Consider the following 6,595-nt stretch of genomic DNA (forward strand, 5'->3'; position numbering starts at 1 on the left):
ATACAGCGTATAAAATAAATAGGGCAATTTTTTTCGATAATCCTTATATAATTTTCTTCGTTTTATTTCCATTTTAGTAATGATTTTATTCGATTATATGTGGAACACGAAAGTATAACGTTTTCAGCTATTACAGATATGATGACCTCAAAATGTTCGCGTTCTCCGCGACAATAAAATTAACGCGTCACCGCGTGAGAAAAGGAACGAGTACAATGTGGCAGGACTAATTTCTTTCATTTCGCGTGCTATTACGAAACTAGAAGGTGAAACGGTATCAAACTACGCGAAAGTCGCACGGTAGGTTGCCTTAAAATCGTAGGATTATAAGGACTAAGCTCGAGTATTCCTCGTTAAGTTCGAAACACTCGATGCTTTACCGTTCGCTCGTCTTTCTTCCACACTTCGTTAAATCTCTAATTAGTTAGAATCACCTTTCGAGGCGTGAAAGGACTTGTGCTGTATACGTTAAATGATCCTAATGGAACGCGTAGAAGTACTCGCGAAAGTATACTTTTTAATCATGACTTTATAAGCTTGGAAACTATCGGTTCATAAAAAATTTGATTCATTACCATTTTTTTGTGGAAATTTTATAATTATATTTTTTTTTAATAATTAATATTTCTAAATATTCTAAAATGAAATCTCTGTTAAAATAAAATTTTACGAAGTTAATTGCTAATAAAATTATTTTTTTATTACTTAATTCCAAGGTATAACAAATTCTAATTGCAAGTGCAAAGGAATATTATAATTTATTTCTGATCAAATTAAAATAAAATATAATTAAATCGCGCTTTTAAATGTTTTGTATCACGCATTTTTAAATGTCTTGTATCACTCCAGCAGTGGGCGGTACATCTGGACAATTTTAGGATGTCTATCGCTTTATTTGGGCAACGATATGGAACACTCATCAGTGAGACTCGGAAGCAGCTAGGCGACCTTTAACGCTAAATGTCGGTGTGAATTACGGGTCAATAACTCGGTACCGGATGCCTCTTCGTTTTCAGCATATTGTATTTTCGCGCGGAAACTGAAAATGAGTCGATTACGCCACACATGAACCTTACAAATAATTTGAATGCGACCTAGATTCTTCCATTACTGTGATTTAATCTTTTATCGTTACAGTCATAGTCCCGCCTATTAGTTTTTTCCCTTTTTTTTTTTTACATTCAATCAATAATAATCGAGTAAAGATTGCTTTGTATTTCTATTTTATCACACTGAGAAAGAAAAATTATTCGTTTGATTAAATTAATTTAATTTGTCTTTATCTCTTTCGATGAAGAATATATGTATTTAAATCAAATATATTATATTTCACTTAAATATATATTAAATTTTTTAATAAACAATTAATTTAGTCAAGTAAACAATTTTTTTCTTATTGCAAGTTTTATCAATTAATATTTATAAAACATTTAAGTAGAATAATATATACAAATATTATTCAGAAAATAGAAAATATTTTTTAAAGAAAATAAATGAATATATATGTTGTATTCTGTTTACGCAGAATGATATGCATTATCCTTGAATAAAATGCATGTAGAAAAGTAAATGGAAAAGTGACACGCTTTGGTATACATACATTGAAAAATTAATTTGAAAATTGATCAGATATGCGAAGAACAGCTTAATGCATATGAAAAATTTACTTAAAAAAGGTTAATATCGAAGACAATAATATCGAAGACCTTCTAGTTATATTCAATTGGATTCACATAGCAAGTCGCGTGGGATGTACTTCGACTTATAACTAGAGCAGATAAAATTCGCCTGCAATTGCTTATGTTTATGTATATATTAGTATGATAGCATTGCTGATAGTATAAAAAATATTTAAAAAATTTGTCTCTGTCTCACATAATCTTATCTGTTAAATGTTTTATTTGGCTGTATTTGGAGTATTTATTTATGAATTAGAACGATATCTATTTATTGTATATTTATAAATATTTATGAATATTGTCATTAATATATATTTTTATAAAAACCAATATCTTTCTGAATTTATTGAACTTCTTTTTGATGATAAAATGATACGTCTAGTGGGAATGCCGACCTTCCAAAGTCAGTTTAGTGCGAAAATAACATCAATTTTGCAGAAATGTCATACCTAGGTGTGTCCACATACATACACGTACAAATGAATCATCAGACTTCATGGAGTATTTTGAAATGTAATCTTTTTATTAAAGTATATGCACTTATAAAAACGATTCTAATGATCAAGCTGAAATAAAAATTGTATACGACACGTTTTTATGCATTTATTATAAAACTGATTTGAGCGAACATTTCTGTTATGCCTCAATTTAATTATGTGATATTTTTATCGGAAAAAAAAATGAAATGTCATTATTGTCCGGTACGTGTTGACTACATATTTAAATATAATATTATAAATATAATATCATAAATTAATAAATTTTAAAAGAATTGAGAGAAAAAATTCAGATAATCTGGAAATATTTTTTGTTCAACCATTTAAACAAATAATATTAATTTTATAACATGCTGAATAATTTTGCTTTTATAAATTAATGTAATCATTCCTTTTCATTTTCATATTCAATTAAAGTGCAAAACTCTGAATTAAAATATATGTACTAAAATCAGAATAAATATATATTATCATTTATACACATAAATAAATAAATAAAGATGTGTCGTCTGTGTATTGCGGACTCTCCGTACGTTAATTTTTTATCTCGAGTAGTATGTAGCGTACACGGCTATTTCAGTTGTGTATTACTCCACAGAGACACATCCTTATAGATTATTAAAGCCGCGTATTTCAAGTGTACTCTCTTTTTCCTAAAATTTTTCTGTAAAAGAACTGAGTTTTCGTGTCCCTTTATCATACAAGCGATGACATTATCATATATATGAGTGTTTCTGGCCACGTAAGCGGTGTAAAATTCTAGGAATAGCATTATATAATTGGCAATTTCCTGTAGATGAATGGGTATACTTATGAATGAAAAAAGATATTTACTTTATAATTTACTTTATAATTTAGCAGAATCGCAATTTAATGTACACACTTTCGAAGGAAAAAGTATTTCTGAATAATTTTTCTCGTCTAATCTTTTTTTTCTAATTATTAACTTATGATATCGTTAACGTAATCAATATGTGCAATAATGATAATATTTTGTTAGAAGAAATATCCAATAAAATAATAAATATCTAATAAAATAAGAGTATAAAAAAGCAATTAAACGTAAGGATAAAATTTAAATAACAATATGTATAGGATGCAATATAAACGCGTTAATAAGATTAAATTATTAATTGAAATTGTATGAATTGAATTATTGAACTCCGACTTCGAGAATATAATATTTTATTAATATTGTTGATGAGGAAATATATATTTATTATAATATATGTAAAAAATAAATTATTCGTTATTCGTTACATCCAATATGAAGTGATCATCAACAATAAGTAATAAATTTTTTCATACGTTCATATTTCTATTTTCTCGCAGACAATATTGTTTCACTCAAAAAAATATACAAAAAGACTATAAATAGGCTCTATTATAGGTCTAAAGATAAGTTTAGATAAAGGAAGATCTCAAGATTATGAGAAAAATATTTTCTGATGGCGATGAATCATTTTGTACAGGATAGACCGAAATTACACCGTGATATAATCTAGGCAGACTATTGCGGGGATGAATGATGATATTGATGACGAATACACATTACTAGGAAAATATGTTACATGATTATCATTATATTATTATTGTAAAGTGATAAGATAAATGTATCAGTTAGTAAACATGACCCAATTATTAAGAATGATAAAAATTTTAAATATTAAATTTTTAATAATGCAACAAATTTAACTCTAAATTTATTGTTTATAAAAATTTATAACAAATTTATTTAGAATCGTACATGTTATTAAAAACTTAATATTTACAATTTTTTTATTTTGTCCAATAATTATGTTATGTCCACTAATTGTCATATTTATCTGTGTATTATTTTATGAAGAATTCTTTAACTAAAAGTCTTTCTATAAAAAGTTATTATTTTATTTTTAATTAATAAATCTCTGAACTGTCTTTGAACAAATCACATAGGTAGTGTTGCAAAATATAATTTTCAATCTGTCTATTTAAGCTAAAAGTAGAATTCTAACTGTAAAAATTCTTCTTTCCGTATCTTTGTATATTTCTTTAGATAGGACTTAGATAGATGATATCATAATTTTTCTAACGTATACGACAAGAATAAATGATGTTTTATTTGTATATTTTCATTTGTAAAGTTTTTATTGAATCTGAATTGTTTTACTAAGATTACGATTAATTTTAATTATAAATATGCCTAATAAATTTAAAAAATGACGTTAATTGAATCTTCATATATAATTAAATATTATCTTATTTTTTAAATAATCAAGTAAATTTAATAATATAAATTAATATTTAAAATGAAAGAGTTTCATAGCCTTTTAATAAAAATGTTTTGCTAAAGATATTAATTCAAATTCCATATTAAAAAATTAGTTGTTCTTCATTTATGAAAGAATTTCCAAAATAAAAATTCGATGTTTATAAAATTGTGTAGGCGTCAAAAATTTGCAATAAAAATATCTCAAAAAATTTCTCAAAATTTTTTCGGAGAAGTGATTATATTTTTTTAAACGACTAATGATTAAAACCTCTTTCTTGCTCTCTGTTTCTATATTTATTTTTCTTTTTACTTGCGCAATCATAAGTAAACTAAAAGGAATCAATTTGTAGTCTGTAATAATTGAAATAATATTTTAAGTTTCTTAATATTATTTTGAGGAAACTAACTAATAATAAAATATACTAATATAAATATCAAAATGTTTGACGAACCCAAAATCAAGTCACAATTTTATAAAAGAAGCGAAGAGGATCTTATTATTTAAATTAAAAATACTTGAATATGGAGGACAGGAGATCGAAAGAATTTTTGAAAATTCGTATTTAAAATTTTTATACACATTTTTGTTATTTTATCTATCGAGAACGCCCAGTGCTCTCGATCACCGGTCACACGTACTCGGTATCCTTTTATTTATTTGTCAGGAGACGGACGTCGCTGCGCATGTGGAGTATCCTGGCCTGCGCGGGCTGCATCGACCCTCAAACCCATTTCGTACTCTCCAGCAGTGCATGCCTAGCCGGATCCCACCGTGCCGGGATAATCGGGAAATAAGTGAAACGATATCGCATCGAATCAGCACATTAAGTTCACCATTTAACGTTTCGCCATTGAAGAAACCAGAGATAGAGAAAAAAAAAGAGAGAGAGACCTGCATGTCTTGATATAAGCCGGAAAAAGGAATTGCGGAGCGTTACATCCGAGCGTTTCTGATTACGTTATCTGCCAAAGTATAAGCACTGACACAATTTTCGTTGATTTATTTTTTCAGGACATCTCTTGTCAAAATTTAAAAGTTAGAACAATAAACTACGATATAGATTTGGTTTCGCGAAAGTGGCGAAAAAGAGTTCTTTGACATTTTGTGCGCGCATTAAAAAGAAATATTAAAAATATGCGGATATTGCTTAATTCTTTATCGTTAAAAAGAACAAAATAATAATTAGAAAAAACGTTTCTTTCTTTTTTTATTTTTCTCTTTATTTAACTTTATCATTTTGAATGTTAAGAATTAATGCTGTATACAATGTAACACTAGAGGTAGTTTATTTGAGTTATGATTTGAGTTATTTGAGTTATGATTTATTTTTAGACATTATGTACAAAAGTAATTTGAGTTTTATATCAAATTGTTTCAATATACTTAATATTTATTATTTAAGTAATGGGTACAATTCAGTCATTTATAATTTGACAATGGCAAGCCTTAAATCCTTTCACTATACTGTAAACTGTCCGAGAAATGATATCCCACAAAAAAATATTAAATAATGAATTTTAATTCATCAAGATTAAATGAACGATCTTTTTTATTCCTTTTTTAATTTGAATTACATATTTTAATTTTAACAAAATGTATTTGATATAATTTCTATCATTCATTAAATCAATAATTATTATCGAAATTTATTAAAATACATATTGTATTCATTACTTCACTTATTTTAAAAATGTAAATTGTAATAATGAAAAAAATTAATACAATTAATGAATTTAATGAAATGCTTTGCGAATATTATTTTAAGCGAATTTAATATTGACAAATGAATTGATTTTCAACTCTTTGCTGAAGTGCTCTTGTTTTTCTTTTACATGTAAATGATTTAGCAATAACTTTCGTTAACATTCTCATTATGTTCGAACTGTGCTGTATATAGGTCAGTAATTTGCCTGATAATAACTTAAAATTTTTACAACGCAGCAATTCTGACGCAAGTGTTCATCGGTCTTAGTTTGCAGACGTTGACATTAAGATATATAACGAAGCCAATTCATATGGCACATATATTATAGATAATAGAAAATGTTCTAGTTATGTAACTATCTAATATGTATATATATATATATAAGCATATAAATGCTCTTTTAGACACATACGAAGAGATCTCATGAAAGAGATAAATTTAAATGGCTTTTAAATGGTTCTA

The sequence above is a fragment of the Atta colombica genome, unplaced genomic scaffold (assembly GCF_001594045.1).
Source record: "Atta colombica isolate Treedump-2 unplaced genomic scaffold, Acol1.0 scaffold100, whole genome shotgun sequence".
In the NCBI taxonomy this organism is placed as follows: domain Eukaryota; kingdom Metazoa; phylum Arthropoda; class Insecta; order Hymenoptera; family Formicidae; genus Atta; species Atta colombica.